Consider the following 20,267-nt stretch of genomic DNA (forward strand, 5'->3'; position numbering starts at 1 on the left):
TGATGTGGGAAAGGGACCGAAGAGGTCTAATTCAACACGAAAGATCGGTTCCACAGGAATGGGGATCGCCTGGAGATGACCGTTAGGTATCACCTCAGACGTTTTCCAACGCTGGCAGGTATCACAGGCAGCCACAGAGCGGCGGACGCAGCGAGCGAGACTAGGTCAATAGAAGCGGCGGTGTACGCGGTCGTACGTGCGGGTTACCCGAAGATGTTCTGCAGTGGGTGCGTCATGCATGTAAAAGAGCACAGTCTGTCGTAGATATTTTGGAACGACAAGAAGAAGATCAGATCCATCAAAGAGGAAGTTCCTTCGATACAGAATGCCACCGTGGAGGACATACCGGCGAACAGATGCATCGGAAAGTGTAGAGCGCAGACCCTCGGCGCCGTCAGTTTTGTCGACCGGGTAGAGAGATGGGCAATCAGCGTCCTTTTGTAGTCGGCCAGATTTGTAGGTGGCACAATACGAATACATTTAGAGGCGTAAGGTCCAGCGACCAAGTCTTCCTGTATGATCTTTCAGTGAGCATAGCCGGCAAAGCATCGCCGGTAATAATGCGATGTTTAACAGCTATAGTTTGGCACAAAGGACGTTCGCGAAAGTAAAAAAAAATATCGTGGTTGGAAATCAGAACGCGGTAGACCTCATGTGCGTGCTCCGATGGTATGTCGGGCGCAATCATTTCTGTAAGTCTGCGATTGTACAAGTTGGCGAATGCGATGGTAGAGGAGGTTCGGCTGAATTGTCATGTACTGCAATATATGCTACTGAGTTATCCTCTAATGAGCAAAGCTGGGCCAGAGATATACCGCGTGGCAGCACCTGTATCGTCAAGCCAAAATTGACCGCGGGCAGGCAGATGCAATTCGCGTTAATAGACAAAACTTTATGAGGTACTGTGATCCCGTGTGTAAGGAGGACGTCTTGCATAGGAGCCGCGAAGTAGTGATCATCGGGCACTGTTGGGGATGACACTAAGTCAACGTAAGACAGTGCCGAAAGTGGCAAGCGAACGAAGTCGATGGAACTGAGGCGACTGAGGTGTGGTTCTGCGGTATCCAGAACAGGCAGGTCAAGGCGGAAAGTACTGGCCGACTAATCGATTTAGAGCAGAATGTGCGGAGAGGAAGTCTAAGCCGAGGATGATGTCGTGGGGACAGTGGACAATGACTATAAATTGCACTGTAGTGGAGCGATCGGCGAAGGAGACGCGGACGGCACATACCAATTACGGGGGCTGTTCCACCATCGGCGACACGGACAACAGGCGTCGTGGCGGGCGTGAGTATTTTGTTGAGCCTGTTGCGAAGGTCAGCGCTCATGACCGACAACAGCGCCCCAGTGTCTATAAGAGCAGATACACAAATACCGTCAACATGCACGCCAAGAAGGTTCAGACGAGTGGGCAACGTCAGTAGAGGATTTGGCAGCGTAGGGAGCAGTGCAGCGTCACCTCGAGGCGCTGCATCGTCTAGTTTCCGGCTGGAAGCGGCGTCCGAATCGAGTCGGCGAAAAGTAGCCGTAGGTTAGTGCCCAACGACGTAGGTTAGTGTTCAATATGGACACTTGGGCTCCAGTATTGAATAACGCCGTCAACAGAACACCATGCTCGTCTACTTCAATTAGGTTCGTGTTGGTGAGGAGCGCCAACGGAGGATTTAGACAGGACGAACATGATGCAGCAGTACCTCAGTGATCTCTGTGACCTAGTTTTCCTTCCGGGATGTTCCATAATTTGTCGGCGACGAATAGCGGCGTGGCTGGGCCGACAGGGACCAACGGCGCTGAGGTGATGGCGAGCCAGCTGGACCACTGACATCGACGAAAACGTCATAAGTAGGAGGCATTCGGTGAGGCGAGTAAAGGCGTGGATCGGCATATGGGCGAGGAGGCGGGAAAAAAGAGCTCAAATACGGCGACGTCCTGAAGGTGCGACATTGCAAGCGACTTAGCCATTGCGGAGGCAACGGAAGCAAACAGGCTTGTGGTCAGGAGTTCGCCAGTCGGCAGGGTTGCGGTATCTGGGAAGGGAATGCAGATCGCCGTGAGGCGGAGAAGACGGCACCGGTCGGGCGTCAGGTCGGCAGACGCAACAGGCAGCAAGAGAAGCTACGTTTGTAAATTGTTTTCGTACAAATGCCTGTATGAGGGAGATCGCTGGGGCTGGTTGTTCAATGGTGGGTTCAATTGGGCGTGAATGGAACGGCACAGGAGTTGCCGACCCTAGTTCGCAGCGAATACGTGTGACGTACACGTTTAAAGGTGGTGAAGCGGTAAGTTCAACGCAAGGCGAAGTCACAGCCGTGTTATTACCGCGAGGCCTTCTTGTTCCATGACAGTGTCATTCTGCTCGGGCCTACTTAATGAGCGACATGCATATGCGGTCACGTGTTCGAGGTCACGGTAGCGTTGAACTAGGATTCCGGATTCCACTCAAAGAAGGTGTCTTTTCGTGGCAGGCATGTCAGCGGATACGCGACGTCGGAGAATTTAGGAATAAAGCGGCGGGAATAGGAACAAAGCCCCAGAGAATTACGGAGCTCCTTGATAGAGCACAGCGCACTGAACGCTTCAACGGCTCTGTTTTCTGGGGATGAGTGCGGATGCCATTCTTATCGACGAGGCGCCCTAGCATAAGGGTTTGGAGGTCTCAAAAGTGGAATTTCTTGTCGTTTGAAACTACGCCAGCGTTTCTAATACCGTTCAAGACAATATCCAGACGCTAGTACTGTGTCCTGAAGGTGCGTCCAAAGATGATGATGTCGTCGATGTAGCACATGCAGATGTTCCACCTCAAGCCGCGAAGAGCGGTGTTCATAAATCTCTCGAAAGTTGCTGGAGCGTTGCACAGCTCAAGTGGCATCACATTAAATTGGAAGAGCCCGCCAGGGGTTACAAAGGCAGTCTTCTCCTTGTCAGGGTGCATCGGAATTTGCCAATAGCCGGATCGTAAATCTACTGAGGGCAAGTAAGAGGTGGAATGAAGACAGTCTATTTCGCCATCAATACGTACTCGTTCGTTGATACTCTGGCGCTCTGATCATGAAATACGATATGACTTTTGTCTAATCGGGTTTGCCGAACCCGTGTTGATGGTATGGCGCGTTTGAGACGCGGGAATTGCTGGTGTTTGGTCCTTCTGCGTAAAGTCGAATACCGAAACGTGCTTCAAAAGCACACGCATTACACTTCGGCGTTCACTCGAGCTGAGCTATTTATTTACCATCGACAAAAGGGCCGTTTCCGAAGTGTGGTCATCAGGCTCTTCCGGCACATCTGTTAGTTTAGCCACTGATAAAGATGCGTTTTATCTAGAGAAGGCTAGTGTTATGCCGATTGGTACTATCACGGGCTCCTTAGAACAGTTTACGGTCCATCAGCCACTGCGTCCACCTTCTATCGACACCACACGTTGTGACACCAACACATTCTTTGTCACGCGGTTAAAATGCTTCGGTTCAACGGTGGCATTGAAGTTGTCGGAATGCGCGCCGAAACAGACAACGGGAATACAAACGGTAGATGATGCATGTACGACCGTATCACAACAAACACACAGTGTAGTTTCACTATCTACAGGGTTCTCGAAGAGTCCTGACGGAATCCTGCCACTTATGAACACCTTCCCTGTGCGGCAGTCGACAGTAGCACCACACTACCGCAAGAAGTCCATACCGAAATTAAATTCATCGGTCGATCGAAGAATAATTACAAACTCTGTCGTTTCTAAATGGCCACCCAAAAACACGTCAGCACTACACACCCCGATAGGTCGCAACGGCTCGCCACTCAATCCGCAGAACTTTGAATCTTCGTCCAATTTAAACAAAACCTTGGGCCCCAACACCTGCTCAAAAAAGACACTCATGACCGAAATTGTTGTACCTGTGTCCACCAAAGCCATCACAGGGATTATATCCACAACAACACTCACTTTGTTTTTCAGCATCAACACAGGATGTATCTTTGTCACTAGCACGTCTCTGTCATCGACCGCGCTAGCTAGTTTTCCGGTGACGAAGGGGACTTAGTGCGACGCAGCAGTGAGGGAGATCGCAGAGCAGGACTTTGCGGTGGGGGTGTCAAACTTCTGTGAGATGCCGAGGAGTGATTCCGGGAGCTGCTCGGCCAATACTCGTCGCCAGATGATACGTGTGCTGGCCACGGGGCACCGTGTGGTCGTTCGAGGGGCGTAGAAAACTCTGACGCCTGGCCAAAACCGCGAAACCACAAAACCGCTATATATGACCCGGGACACTGCAGGAATAACACACAGAGACACGACATCTCTTTAATTAGGAGTAATCGTTTGTCTCTGGTCATCGTGCCGTGCCCCCGCATTCTAGCGCTGCTTGTATGTGATTCTTCGTCTGTATGTCTCAAGCTTATCAAAAGTGGTGATGTCGAGTTGAATTCGGCCCCGGCTTGACTATAGATGAAAAACTAGAACAGATTTTCCAAACGTTGAAAGGCCAGAGCAAGACGTTCAGTTACATTAAACGTGATCAGAGAGTAGTTCAAAAAGAACTGAAAGTAAACGGTGCCCCATAAAACTTATTTAAGACCGCGTAGCTAAACTTGAGTCTTTTTTGAGACTTGATGACACACAGCGGACGGTGTCTCTTCTGAATGGAACAGTAACAGTGCTATCTAAAAAAGTTGATGATAAGGAAAATCGCCAGCGCCGCAATGACCATATCATCTTGGGTTTCCCTGAACAAAACTATGAAACAAAGGCATATTTATCGAAGCTGCTAAAGGAAAATTTATTTTCTGCGATTGGTACTTCTCACCGCAGCATTGAGCGCATGCACCGTCTTGAAAAAAAGCAGTCAAAAGCACGACCAGTTATTTTCGAGCTGTACGATTTCAAGGAAAAATAGCAAATTATGCGGAATTCTCCTAAGTTGAGAGGCTTGAACGTTTCGATAAGCCATGGCTTCTCAAAGAGCGTGGTGCACAGCAGAAAGTGCCTTTGGCAAAGCGCTAAAAATGAGAAGTTGAGTGGCAAGCGAGTGCGCCTAGTTTATGACAGGCTTTATGCGGCCGGCAAGGCGGGTTACTAGGAGGATGATACTTCCACAGGTAGGCCCTGTGGGGAACCGCGTCATCACGACAAAAATAGCAACATAGCCGGCAGATAAATGCCGCACGAAAAGGGAAACAGATCTGACAGCAGGGAAGAGTGTCCTTGGCAGACTAGTAGTTTTAAATGTCAATGCACGGAGCACATGCAGCAGATCTTCACTTTTGGACGCTGTCCTCTTGGAACATAAACCGGATGTAGTAATTGTAACTAAAACCTGGTGAAATAAATCAATTTAGAGTGCTCATTTCCTTCCTCCGAAATATGTCTTGTCCCAAATACAGAGAATCCAGAGGAGGAGGTGTTGCTAATGTTTATAAAACTTCGATGGATCTCGTTGAAGGTTCATCCCCTCGGGAACTGGAGTGTATTCTGGGTACCACAGAGATCGGTGGTCTGTATTTTCTTGTTGTTGCAGTATATCGCCCTCCCCCCCGACACCACCGAAAAATGCATGCTATTCCTTAATGAGTTGTTTCTTGAAAAATTTAGCAACAACAACTGCAAGATCTAATGGCAGGAGATATCAATTAACCGAATATTGACTGGGTGTATTATCGGGAAGGTCAAAATAATCAGGCAGTGTCTCGTGCTCTTCTTAATCTGACTTTTTCCCTTGACTTACCACAAATATTAACTATGCCCACAGGGAACCTACGAATCAGGAGAATCACTACTTGATTTGCTGTTTTCGAGCAGATCCGTCACACAATCGAAATACGGGTGTGAAATTTTAGAAGCAATTTCTGACCACAAAATGGTGATCACCTATGTCTCTACCACATGTAACCGAGAAGAAAATAATAAAACTTTGCCATCTATATAACAACTCTCTAGAATCTGGCGACGTTCCGAGAGACTGGAGGGGGGCTAAGGGAGTACCAATTCACAAACAGGGATACAAACACGTGACTAATTACCGACCCATCTGTTTGACAAGTACATGTTGCAAAACGATACAGCTGATCTTAAATACCCACCTAAATGTGTATAAGGAAGCGACATTTTTGGGTAAAACCCAGCATGGCTTTCGCCGAGGGCACTCCATAGTCACTCTCCTTACTGAAGTTACGCCTGAAATCGGTCAATGTATTGATGAAAGGGGTCAAATAGATATATTCTTTATCGATTGCAGAAAGCATTCGACAGAATGTACCATAGAAGGTTGCTTATGAAACTGTCTCATTTCTTCGGTAATACTCAGCTAATAAATTGGATTGAGGCATATTTGTCACAAAGGGAACAAATTGTTTCATTATATCCTGTTTAAAGTACAAATAAATTAGGTCTATCGGTGTGCCGCAAGGCTCTGTTGTATGGCCGTTACATCTTTCCATTTTTATCAGTTATATGGGAACATGTCTTTCGCCAGAAATAGCCTTCAAGCACTATGCTGATGACACCATTATAAATGCTAAAATATGCACTCCTAATAATCAACAGAACCTTAGTAACCTTTTACAGAAAGACACTCTCGGGTGGGCGAGGGGCAACCGGAACTGAATGCAATAAATACTGTTTGTGTGCGCATGACGTGTAAAAAGTCATTTAATTTTCCCCAACAGCATCAACGGAGCCGAGTTAGGTGAGGTTAAGGAATTTAAATACATAGGAATTCATCTCACACATGATTTGAACTGGTCGGTACATGTTGATAACATTTGTAATAAGGCCAAGTGTAAGCTTTGGGCACTATGACGAAAAGTTCACGACGCCACTCCAGAGGTAAAATCAATTGCCTACAACATGAGTCTACATCCTGTAATGACTTATGCAAGTCATGTTTGAAAGCCGCACACCCAACAAAACACACACTTAACAGAGATCTGCTAACCCCAGAAGAAAGCGTTCAAAACATATTACACAACTGAATAATAGAGCAGAATCATCCAAAATTCGCTCTTGGTTCGAAGCATACACGAGTGGAACAACTATATATACATATATATATATATATATATATATATATATATATATATATATATATATATATATATATATATATTGTACTGTAAAATAGGGAGCAGTGGGGCTGCGGCTAGGAGGGAGACAACGACGACGCGAAAGCACAACCTTGTTTCGGTGCTCGGTCGGCTACACTACCTCTCGCTGCTCCAACGTTCTAGCCGCGAACGCTTACTGCTCAAAGTGCTTCGCGACATTTGGTGGAGGTGCTGGACTTATTGCCAACCTGGATCTATAAATATATCTATATATATATATATATATATATATATATATATATATATATATATATATATATATATATATATATATATATATATCGTAACGATGCTAATAAAACAACAATATTTATTAAGGGCGAACGTGAGCCCACAACTAAATATCACTGCGGGCGTGAAGAAGTGCCCGGCAGTGGCGTTCTCAAACTGGCCTCGAAACGTCGTCTTCTTCCTTCTCGCGCAATCCCTCGTGCGCGTGGCGCATGCGAACCGGGTCCATACCCACACCTTGTCACCGGGCTGATAATGAGCTTCACTACGTTGCTGGTTGTACCGGCTGGAGTCGATGCGTTGTTCGCGGCCTATTCGCTACCCTGCCATCTGTTGTGCCTCCTCGGCTCCTTGCAAGAAATCATCTAGGTCAGATGGGTCATTGTCTTTTCATGTAACGGCAACATAGCATCCAAAGCTGTGGTTACCGCTCGGCCAAATACAAGCTCAAACGGGGTGACTCTTGCTGTTTCTTGAACGGTCATATTATATGCGAAGGGGATGTACAGCAAAATTTCGTCCCACAGCCTATGTTCAACATCGATATATATGGTAAGTATGTGAGCCAGTGATCGGCTGAGGCGTTCAGTTAAACCCTTTGTCTGAGCGTGGTACGCCGTAGTTGTCCTATGATCAGTATGTGTCATTTGCAACAAGCACTTCATGGGGTCCGCAGTAAAGGCTGTTCCACGATCGGGAATAGCAACTGTGGGAGCTCCATGCCTAAGCACGATATTGTTGACAAAGAACTTTGCAACTTCGACAGCCGTTGCACTATACAGAGAATCGGTTTCTGCGTAACGGGTTAGATAGACCGTGCCCACAACTATCCACTTTTTGCCTAAAGTTGATGTTGGGAAGGGTCCAATGAGGTCCATACCAACTTGTTGGAATGATGCTTTAGGTGGCTTTATTGGCTGTAGAAGGCCTGCTGGTTTTACGGACGGAGTCTTGCGCCTTTGACACTCGCGACAAGACTTGACATAGTGTTTCACTTATGCTAATAACCTAGGCTAGTAGTATTTCAGACGAATCCTGGCGAATGTACGGCTCACACACATGTGTCCAGATGTGGGTTCATCGTGTCATGCATGCAACATTTCTTCTCACATAACTGTGGGTACAACTAAAAAATTTGCCTCACTGTTCTCGAAGTTTCTCTTGTAGAGGTCACTTCCTCGCAGACAAAACGAGGATATCCCTCTGGAGAAAATACGCGGGAGTTGAACGTCGAGGCCCTTTAGGCGCTCTATAAATGCAAGTAATTCGGCGTCATCTCGTTGCTATTGAGCGATTTGCGACGCGTCAACAATGCCATCAAACAGGAAATGCTCTTCTGACAGAGTTGTTTCGACTGGTGCGCGTGACAAGCAGTCCGCATCGCTGTGTTTCCTCCTTTATCGGTATACGACAGTGATATCAAACTCTTGTAGCCTAAGGCTCCATCTTGCAAGTCGTCGGGATGGATTCGTGAGATTCGCCAGCCAGCAAAGCGAATGGTGATCACTGACTGCTCTAAATAGTCTGCCATAGAGGTAGGGTCGAAACTTACATATTGCCCAAATGAGTGCAAGGCACACTTTCTCGGTTGCTGAGTAGTTTGCCTCTGCTTTCACGAGCTTCCGGGTGGCATAAGCTATTACTGTCTCTGGCCGTTCTTCCACTACACTAGTATGGCACCGAGTCCGATGTTACTCGCATCGGTATGAACTTCAGTGTCGGCTATCTCATCAAAATGGGCAAGGATCGGAGAAGCTTGCAGGCGTTTCCTTAACTCGTCAAAGACGTCTTGTTCGCTTTTCCACATGAAAGGTTCATCTTCTCTTGTTAGTATTCTAAGGGGCTAAGTTATCTTTGCAAAGTTTTCCTCAAATCTTCTGTACTATGCGCATAAACCCAAGGAACATCGCACTGACTTTTTGTCCGTGGCTGTCGGGAACCTCGTAACAACTGCTGTCTTTCGGGATCTGGCCGAAACCTCCTGCACTGATGACGTGTCCGAGAAACCGAAGTTCATCGAAGCCGAATTGACATGTTTCCGGCCTAATTGCCAAATCTGCTGCGCGAATAGCTTCTAATACATGTCACAGGTGCTCTAGATGTTGGTCAAATGTAGCAGAAAATACAACATAATCCTAATACACTAGGCACGGCCGCCATTTCAATCCTAGGAGCAGTGTCCATTATTTGCTGGGAGCGTTGCAGGTACGCAACAGACGCCGAATGGAAGCGCTTTAGTTCGGAGAGGCTATCAGGGGTTACAAATATTGTCTTTTCACGATTCCGCGCATCCACCTCTATTTGCCAATATCCGGTCTTGAGATCCAGGGAGGAGAAAAACTTTGGACATCGGAATCGATCTAACGTTTCGTCGATACGCGCAAGGAAGTATACATCCCGCTCAGTTACGCTGTTCATTTTACGGTAGTCGATGCAGAATCGAAGTGTGTTATCTTTTTTATTAACGACCACTACGGGAGACGCCCATGGACTGCTGGAAGGCTGAACAACGTAATCCGAAAGCATCTCAACTACCTGCTTCTTGATGATCTCCCTTTCTTTAGGTGAAACTCGATACGGGTGCTGGCATACCGGCCTCGTGGCGTTTACAGTTATGATTCTGTGCTTTGCAGCAGACGTGCGCCGTACCTTGGAGGAAGTGGAGAAGCAGTGAGAAAAATGCTTTATCTGGGCGCATATGTGTTCTTTTTGGGCTTCCGGGAGTCTAGGGTTGACGGTAATTGATCTGTCGACACAGGAGGTTCCTGGCAGGGTAGTTGACGTTGTCTTTAGGCTGCATAATTCGGTTGTTTCAAAGAACTCGGGGAAATAGGCAATAGCTGTTCCTTGTGCTACGTGCTGGAATTCATTTTTCGAATTTCGTTAAGTGCGACATTTGCACGACCATCGCTTAAGTGAAGAAGACCCCGAGCCACGCAAGAACCATTGTTGAAAAGGAGCTCTATGTTTCCATCCGCTATGCCTTCGCGGCCGTAAAATCTTTCATTTTTCCGCAAGAACCTACATACTGCAACGTGGCGGCACAGTTACGTCATCATCAACGACGCCCCGTGCAGCAACACGTCGCTCCTCCGATTCTTCTACAGCCATAGCTTGTTTTGTCGAGAAAGATACACTGGACCAACGTAGATTAATAATGGCGCCGTTAGCTTGTAGAAAGTCCATTCCCAATATAGGTTGCCGTGAACATTCTGGCAGTACACTGAGGTCAGAAACGTCAGTAAAGCCTTTTATCGTAATTCTTGCGGTGCATCCGCCAAGGGGCGTAATAAGATGACCTGCTGCCGTACATATCTGCGGTCCAGTCCACTGCGTCACAACTTTTTTCAGGTGCTTCGCCATGTTGAAGTTTATTACCGAATAATCAGTGCCGGTGTCAACTAAGGCATTCAGCTCTCATCCGTCTATTATCAACCGCAAATCTGATGTAATCATTTCGTTCCCACACCTATTTACTGTAATGATTTCGTCATCGCACTGGAACAGCGTTGCACGATCTTCGTAACTATGATTATCAGCGCCCTCACCTCCCCAGGTCGCTTGCTTCACTCTTTCTCGTGTGGGCTTGGTGAACGCTTAGGCGATCCCTAGGCAATCTTGCAGACGCACGTGGGCTAGGCGAACAGTAGCGCATTGGCGACGGTGACCATGGTTGATGTTGGCCAGGAGTAACGGGAATTTGGCACATGGCCAAGTATTCTTCGATCTCTGCTGGCCGTTCACCGTTTCGGGAGCATGGTCTACTTAGGGAAACCCCTTAAACCAGCTTGACGGTACGGGCAGAACCTATACAGGTGACTCGCTTCTCCGCAGTGAAAATGCAGAGGCCTGCGCTTGCTGTCACGCCAGACGTAACTTTTCCAGGGCCTTTGTTCAAAAAAATGAGCTGCACTGCGCAATGTCGGCGGGTAGGAAACGAACGTCGCTACTGCTCCACTACTGCGTAGCGCGGGTTGCCTGAGTACGTCGGCGTACGTTCGGTTGCGCCGCATTGACTGTGGCTGACGCTCTGGATCGCGTATGACCTGCCTCACTTCGTGCCGGACGACGTCGACGATACATAGTGCTGTTGGAGTCTGAGGTCTCTGCAACTTGTTGAGCTTTTCCCTGATCACTGACCAGGGAGCTCCCGCAGTGCTTCATGGTTGCTTGGCATGCCTCCCGAGAAGACATGGCCATATGCACAGCTTGCTTCACGGTTGTATTGGCGAGCCCGCTGTTCCACAGTCTTTTCGATGGTGGTTCCTTCGTATCTGTACTCGCCGACCGTGCGTGGTGGGTTGCGGACAAGAACTGCGAAAAGATCCTGCTTCACTCCATGCATAAGATGGCGAAGCTACTTGTGCTTGGATCAGTAAGCTTGAACAAGCGGGGCATGTCCTCGATGTAGCTCGCCACGTTCTCGTTTGTGAGCTGGTTCCTAGGTTGAAGTGCATTTTCCGCCTTTTCATTGCGACCGCGCTGGCGTATGTTGCAAGCATTTGTCGTCAAAATTCGTCCCAAGAAGACAAATAGGGTTCGTGGTTTACATACCACGTTTTGGCGAAATCCTCCGAAGCGAAATATACGTTACGCAGATTCTGTCTCTCATTCCATTCATTAAAGCTTGCCACTCTCTACAACAGTTCCAACTAGTCTTGCACGTCATCGAACAAGTCGCCGTGGAATGTTCGCGGCTAGCAAGGTTGGGTTACGACCGGCTGTGCCGGTGTTACCTGGCTAATCATTGTGGCGGCGTCCGTTGTTTGAGTTTCCCTTGGTATGAAGAGAAGAGGGCGTAATTCGGGCGAGTCACCTCGAAGACTGCGGGTGGTCCTCTGGTGTACAGATGTCCGTTCCACGGGATGGATTTGCTGATGCAATGCTGATTCCGTCAGTGGGTCTTCGCCTCATACCCCGCACCTCCACAAGCAATGTAACGATGTTAATAAAACAACGATGTCTATTAAGGGCGAACTTTTGTCCACAACTAAATGCCACTGCGGTCGTGAAGCATTGCCTGGCAGTCGCGTTCTCAAACTGGCCTCGAACCGCCGGCTTCGGCCTTCTCGTGCGAACCCGTGCGAGCGACCGTGCGACCAAATTGTCGCAGCAATTTATATATATATATATATATATGCTTGTGTGTTACACGACGCCCGGTAATAAGGCGCAGCCTTTGCATGTCAACGCAACCACTCAAGCCAGTGAGCTAGTGCCAGACAGGCAAACGTTCATGATGACTGTGAGGAAGGCTGTATACATTCAGAACTAATTTTTTTCACACGCACTAATTTCCAGTCTTTAGAAAAGTGATCGGCAAGACAGCAAGCCAGAGACAGCAGCAACGCAGATGATACGGCTTCAGGCGTGAGATGCGAACGATTAGGACGCTGCGGTAATGGTGGCCAGTAGCCGAGCTAACAGGAGCAACGCGTTAGTTTGCTGCAGACGTTCTTTCAGTCATCGTGCACGGGCCAAGATTCCTATGAAAGAAATGTTTCGCATAGCCCCAGTACAACAACGTGTGTCCATAGGGGGAATTCATCGCCTCGGCGGAATGAAATGAGACGAAACGTGGCATCACCACGGACATTTCTTTTGTCTTGAATGGTCGCAGTGATGGCGCGTGCTGTTTGATGACAGTGGGCGAAGCGGGTGGCGAACTCTTCGGTAAGGGATGTGGATTGGACAGACAGACCAGAGGGTAAATTGTATAAAGAACGAAAGGACAGTGCATGACCGCACACGAGCAATGTGGAGCTGTAATTTGGAATCTATTGTTCAATGAATAGCAATATTATAAGCAAACGTCCTGAAAAGAAGTATAGTGTCCCAGGTTTTGTGTTCAGCTTTAACATACGCAGAGCTCAGGTCAGACAAAATTCGATGGAAACGCTCGGCAAGCCCATGTATTTGGGGATGATACGCTTCTTATGGATGGTGTTAGAGGCCTCCAGGGCCATCAGGAAGAGTAGCCTAGCCACAGTCGCTCAGAACACGAGGCGCATCGTGGCGCAAGATTATGGCGCGCAGGAGAAACTCGGCGAATTCAGAGGCACCACTAGAAGGAAATGCTGCCGTCTCTGCGCAGCGAGTCATATGGTCCGCGGCGGAGACAATCCAGCCCTGACTCGTGCGTGTAAGCAAAAGGCGTCCGTACAAGTCTATACGTGCCATTGCGACGGGAAAAACGGGCGCCACATTCGTTTTAAAGGGCAGGGGGGAGGAGATGTGGAACGTTTTCGGTGTCGACATGACGCACAGGAACCGACCTACTTGGCAACACTAGTGTACAGGCCAGGCCGAAAACAGCGACTCTTAAGGCGATCGTAGGCTTTGTTAAAACCTAAGTTGTCAGCCGCGGCATCGTCGTGAAATGCTTGTGAAACTTGTAGTTGAAGTTACTCTTTGGTTGTGAACTTGCTAAAGTATTTATGCACCATGCAATTTAATACGTGCAAGTGCGTTTCATAAGGGGCTGTTGGGTGGACGGGGTAGGCCAATGAGCCGGTGCATAATGCTGGGGCTGTATGTATCTGCACGCTGGAGGTAGCCGAGGTCCGCTGAGGAAAGAATGTCTACCGACGTAACGAATCTTATCCGGCTAACAGTCCTCCTATTGGTCGGTTGACTTTGCGGTGTCGAACAGATGGAAGGAGAAACAAGGGCGTTTGGCAACAAGGGGCAGCGCGACAAAGCGTCATGGTCTTGGTGCTGGCTGCCAGACCCATATATGACTGTGTACTCATACTCTTGTAGACGAAGCGCCCTGCGGCGAGGAGTACGGACAAATTCTTCAGGGAGGATAACCAACAGAGAACATAAAGTTTTCGGTAACAATTGTGAATTGGCAGCCACATAAATAAGGGCTAAACTTTAGTAAAGCCCAAGGAATTCTTGTTTAGTTATAGCATAACATCGCTCAGTAGGAGAAAGACTACGGCTCGCATAGCCGGCGATTTGCTCTTCAACGCCTGGCTTCACTGCAGCGAAACAGCGCCGAAGCCATGGCCACCTGTGTCAGTGTGTAGGCTAGGCTGTGGGATTTAAGGAAGGAAACACCTGATGTGAGACGTCGCGGAAGAGTCTAAAAGGAGGCTTCATAGTCATCCGTACAGAGAGACGGTGTGGTCCTGGTTTGACGTTTGTGCCAAAGAGCTGCGATAGGAGCGATGTCACGGACAAAGCGGCGGAAGTACTTTAGGTACTTACTCCGCATTTATGTACAAAGCCGCGGAAGGTGATTAGGTAGTTGCGTTTGGTAAATGCAGTACAGCAGCGACATTGTTGAAAGCGTGCTCAATGCCGTGCTTGCTGACGACGTCACGCATTGAGGCATTGATGCTGACGACGGGGTAGTCACGCAGTAGTTATGGGTCTTGCTAGTTGTAGACAAAGAATTACAGAATACAAGATCAAATTGAGGCGGTGCCAGCCTTTCTCTGAGTTGAAAACTAGAGTTGAAAAAACGCACTTTCACTCGTTTTAAATCACCATCATCATCATCAGCCTAGTTACGCCCACTGCAGGGCAAAGGCCTCTCCCATACTTCTCCAACTACCCCGGTCATGTACTAATTGTGGCCATGTTGTCCCTGCAAACGTCTTAATGTCATCCGCCCACCTAACTTTCTGCCGCCCCCTACTACACTTTCCTTCCCTTGGAATCCAGTCCGTAACCATTAATGAGCATCGGTTATCTTCCCTCCTCATTACATGTCCGGCCCATGCCCATTTCTTTTTCTTGATTTCAACTAAGATGTCATTTACCCGCGTTTGTTCCCTTACCCAATCTGCTCTTTTCTTATCCCTTAACGTTACACCTATCATTCTTCTTTCCATGGCTCGTTGCGTCGTCCTCAATTTTAGCAGAACCCTTTTCGTAAGCCTCCAAGTTTCTGCCCCGTAGGTGAGTACTGGTAAGACACAGCTGTTATACACTTTCCTCTTGAGGGATAGTGGCAACCTGCTGTTCATGATTTGAGAATGCCTGCCAAAGGCACCCCAGCCAATTCTTATTCTTCTGGTTATTTCAGTCTCATGATCCGGATCCGTGGTCACTACCTGCCCTAAGTAGATGTAATCCCTTACCACTTCCAGTGCCTCGCAACCTATCGCAAACTGCTGTTCTCTTCCGAGACTGTTAAACATTACTTTAGTTTTCTGTAGACTAATTCTCAGACCCACCCTTCTGCTTTGCCTCTCCAGATCAGTGAGCATGCATTGCAATTGGTCTCCTGAGTTACTAAGCAAGACAATATCATCAGCGAATCGCAAGTTGATAAGGTATTCTCCATCAACTTTTATCCCCAATTCCTCCCACTCCAGGTCTCTAACTACCTTCTGTAAACATGCTGTGAATAGCATTTGAGATATCGTATCTCCCTGTTTGACGCCTTTCTTTATTGGGATTTTATTGCTTTCTTCGTGGAGGATTAAAGTGGCTGTGGAACCGCTATAGATATCTTCCAGTATCTTTACATATGGCTCATCTACACCCTGATTCCGTAGTGCCTTCATGACTGCTGAGGTTTCGACTGAATCAAATGCTTTTTCGTAATCAATGAAGGCTATATATAAGGGTTGGTTATATTCCGCACCTTTCTCTATAACCTGATTGATAGTGTGAATATGGTCTATTGTTGAGTAGCCTTTACGGAATCCTGCCTGGTCCTTTGGTTGACAGAAGTGTTCCCACCATCCTTCAACAAATCTGCTGTTACCTGATCCTCCCCAGCTGCCTTCCCCCTTTGCACAGCTCCCAAGGCGTTCCTTACCTCTTCCGGTGTTACTTGTGGGATTTCAAGTTCCTCTAGACTATTCTCTCTCACCTTATCGTCGTGGGTGTTACTGGTACTGTATAAATCTCTATAAAACTCTTCAGCCAATTGAACTATCTCATCCATATTAGTAACGATATTGCCGGCTTTGTCTCTCAACGCACACATCTGATTCTTGCCTATTCCTAGTTTCTTCTTTACTGCTTTTAGGCTTCCTCCGTTCCTGAAAGCCTGTTCAATTCAATCCATATTATAGTTCCTTATGTCCGCTGTCTTACGCTTGTTGATTAACTTAGAAAGTTCTGCCAGTTCTATTCTAGGTGTAGGGTTAGAGGCTTTCAAACATTGGCGTTTCTTGATCAGATCTTTCGTCTCCTGCGATAGCTTACTGGTTTCCTGTTTAACGGCGTTACCAACGACTTCTATTGCGCACTCCTTAATGATGCCCATAAGATTGTCGTTCATTGCTTCAACACTATGGTCCTCTTCCTGGGTTAAAGCCCAATACCTGTTCTGTAGCTTGATCCGGAATTCCTCTAGTTTCCCTCTTACCGCTAACTCATTCATTGGTTTCTTATGTACCAGTTTCTTCCGTTCCCTCCTCAAGTCAAGGCTAATTCGAGTTCTTACCATCCTATGGTCACTGCAGCGCACCTTGCCGAGCACGTCTACATCTTGTATGATGCCAGGGTTCGCGCAGAGTATGATGTCGATTTCATTTCTAGTCTTACCATTCGGGCTCTTCCACGTCCACTTTCGACTAATCCGCTTGCGGAAAAAGGTATTCATTATCCGCATATTATTCTGTTCTGCAAACTCTACTAATAACTCTCCTCTGCTATTCCTAGAGCCTATGCCATATTCCCCCACTGACTTGTCTCCGTCCTGCTTCTTGCCTACCCTGGCATTGAAATCGCCCATCAGTATACTGTATTTTGTTTTGACTTTACCCATCGCCGATTCCACGTCTTCATAGAAGCTTTCGACTTCCTGGTCATCATGACTAGATGTAGGGGCGTAGACCTGTACACCCTTCATTTTGTACCTCTTATTAAGTTTCACAACAAGAGATGCCACCCTCTCGTTAATGCTATAGAATACCTGTATGTTACCAGCTATGTTCTTATTAATCAGGAATCCGACTCCTAGTTCTCGTCTCTCTGCTAAGCCCCGGTAGCACAGGACGTGCCCGCTATTTAGCACCGTATATGCTTCTTTTGGCCTCCTAACTTCACTGAGCCCTATTATATCGCATTTACCGCCCTCTAATTCCTCCAATAGCACTGCTAGACTCGCCTCACTAGATAACGTTCTAGCGTTAAACGTTACCAGGTTCATATTCCAATGGCGGCCTGTCCGGAGCCAGGGATTCTTAGCACCCTCTGCAGCGTCGCAGGTCTGACCGCCGCCGTGGTCAGTTGCTTCGCAGCTGCTGGGGACTGACGGCCGGGGTTTCATTGTTGTGTTCATATAGGAGGTTGTGGCCAAGTACTGCACCAGGGTGGCCAATCCTGCTCTGGTGAGAGAGAGCGTTACCGGTTCTGGTCACCGGGATCAGGCCGTACTCCAGGCCTGTTTGTGCAATTTTCTCAACACACGGTTGTTGTTTTTTTCTGGTATTTTCCGGTGGAGAATTGTGCGGCCTGGGATTTCAATCACGGTCCTCTTGCACGGGAGGCGGATACTGTACCGTCCCCGCAGGATAAAGTCGAGCTCGACAGGAAATCACCTTAATAGTGTTCAAATATTTGTGTCCACCCCGCCAACGCTATCACACACTATTGATCATAGTCCCCTGTATGCTATGGATGTTGAAGGGAAACTGAAGAAAAGTACTAAGCCGAAGTTTATGTGTAGATTATCCGTCAAGAAGTCTATTATTGTTTTTGTGCCCTATGATATGGCTGTTGTATGAAGAATTGCCACCCAAGGTCCCGCTGCTGCTTCTCAGCTTCAGTTGATCATACCAAAATGAATGAGTTGACACGATGTCCGCGTGTCCGTCCCCTTTGCCGATCTTCGTAAATCAATCAGTGCTGACGTTGCATTATTGGTAATATAATCGAAAATATTTGGCGTCACACCAACTTTCCAGTTCCAATATTTTGAAGCTTACATAAGCTCTGTTGTCAATCTGAATCATGAATTCGTTATTACAGGAACGTTATCTTTTACCCTAGCTCGACTGAATATTTTGCGTAAGTGTCCCTTTAAAGCTGAAAATTTATTGTTACTGCGCATCTCAAGAATTGGTGAGGAGCATTACACAATCGGAGCGACTACTTTGATCTAGAGGCAGCATTTCCAGAAAGAGAAGCAGACCTTGAAAACCGACTAAGGCTTTTAGTGCAGATGTGTTACAGACTGCAGTTCGTCTCCGTGCCGATTGTAATGTCACAAATGAGTGTTTGTTTGCAATATCGACATTCGCAGACTATTGAAGGCCTCCTACTAACCCACTTGAGTGAAACAGCAGAGCAATCAGTACGAGCGTGGGCACATTTTTCTTACCTTCTCTGTATTGTGTGCTCTCCGCATGCACATCAGAAAAACACCTTTGTTTGCCACTGTAGTTATTCATAATTGCAGATAGCTTTTGCTTCCACGAACTTTAAACTGAAACGCTTTAGCTTAGCTTTATTGGCAGCTGTGTTTGAAATCAAATCAAATCTTTGTTCAAATCAGACTTAATTTCAAATACATTTTATTGACAGATCTTGTTTTCTGGTCAATCTAAGCACATCGCGCTTGTTAGAAGCTATCCTTTACTAGCTTTTTCATTGTCATGTGCATGTTCGTGCGTTTCTTCAAGCATTTTTGTTTGTTGTTGCCAGTGGCAAAAAGAGGTACCGTGTGGTGCTTAGTTAAAGTGGACCCCCAAATTATTAAATTTCTACCAACTGCAACGCAGTTATGTCATCAAGGCAAGCGGATTTTTTATTGCATATACGATTGTGTGCCCATCAGCCATTGTTGTTGTTTTTCATATATAAACAAATGTTCCGGATTCATTGACTTTATTACCATCTATATCTCCCTTTTAAGAGTACTGTACATTGTATGCCTTTATTTTATTGCGTGACATCTTATTTTTGTTTGAGGGTGTTTTTGTACGGTCGCAAAAGCAGCCACATCCTTAGTTGCTTTGCAATCAACATGGGCATTAGCTTTTTCGCTACAACACTTTTTGTGTTTATTTTGCTGCATCTGTAGAATACAGTCGCAGGCTCTCGAATGGACACAAAGGCAAAACGGTATCAATTTGTGTACCTAATTGCTCGTCCAGAAACCTCGCAACGTCTATGTTAAGATGAGGTAGTTCATGACCAGATTACCGCGGCAGCTGAAGAGCACCTTCCCCTGGGTCGTCGCCGTCTCACCGCTCCACCCGCCTTGTCCTGCCTCCAGTTCCGTTTGCCCCTCGTCATTCCAGAACGCAGCTGCGCCGCTCTCCTAGGCTATGTGTCTCATTTTCCCTTTTCCCGCATAGCTCTTTCACATATTGTATTATTTTGTCGGGAAGCTGACTTCTTTCTGTCGTTATTTTTTCCACCGACACCTCTTCCTTTCTTGTCATCTTCTTATCTTCTGCTCTTTCTTCTTCTTTCTTTATTGGCTCATTACACATTACCATTTGTCATGGCACTGTTGACCACACCTGGCCTTATCGCCATAAAACACCCCACATCATTATAGACAACGCCGGTATTTCAGCCCTGGTGGCTATACTCACAGGAGCATTTCTAAGGAACTGGTGCAGTATTTTTGTTCACGTGGCTTAATTGCCCGTTACAAATAATTACGTGCTAAGATGTGTCACCTTTAAAAATGAACGGACTGACGAAACGCAGTTGCCGGTAATTTAAATCGAAAGCCTTAGATGGCTCAATAATTGAAAATTCGGCCGCCTGGCGGTATGGCGCCGAAATTCCATGCTACCAAAATTGGGTGTTGAACCCACGACCTTTGGTATTAAATATTGTTACGGTAGAAAAGAGGACAAAGTCGTCGACGATAAAGACGACAAAGTGTCAACAGCCTCTCGGGGTTCTGTGCTGCTGCATATGTACGCATCGTGTAAATACATCGTGTAAATAGTTTATACCCGTGACATTTTGGTGGACGTGCGGGGTACGCGTCTTCGCCACGGAGCTTCGCA

The sequence above is a fragment of the Dermacentor andersoni genome, chromosome 10 (assembly GCF_023375885.2).
Source record: "Dermacentor andersoni chromosome 10, qqDerAnde1_hic_scaffold, whole genome shotgun sequence".
Classification (NCBI taxonomy): domain Eukaryota; kingdom Metazoa; phylum Arthropoda; class Arachnida; order Ixodida; family Ixodidae; genus Dermacentor; species Dermacentor andersoni.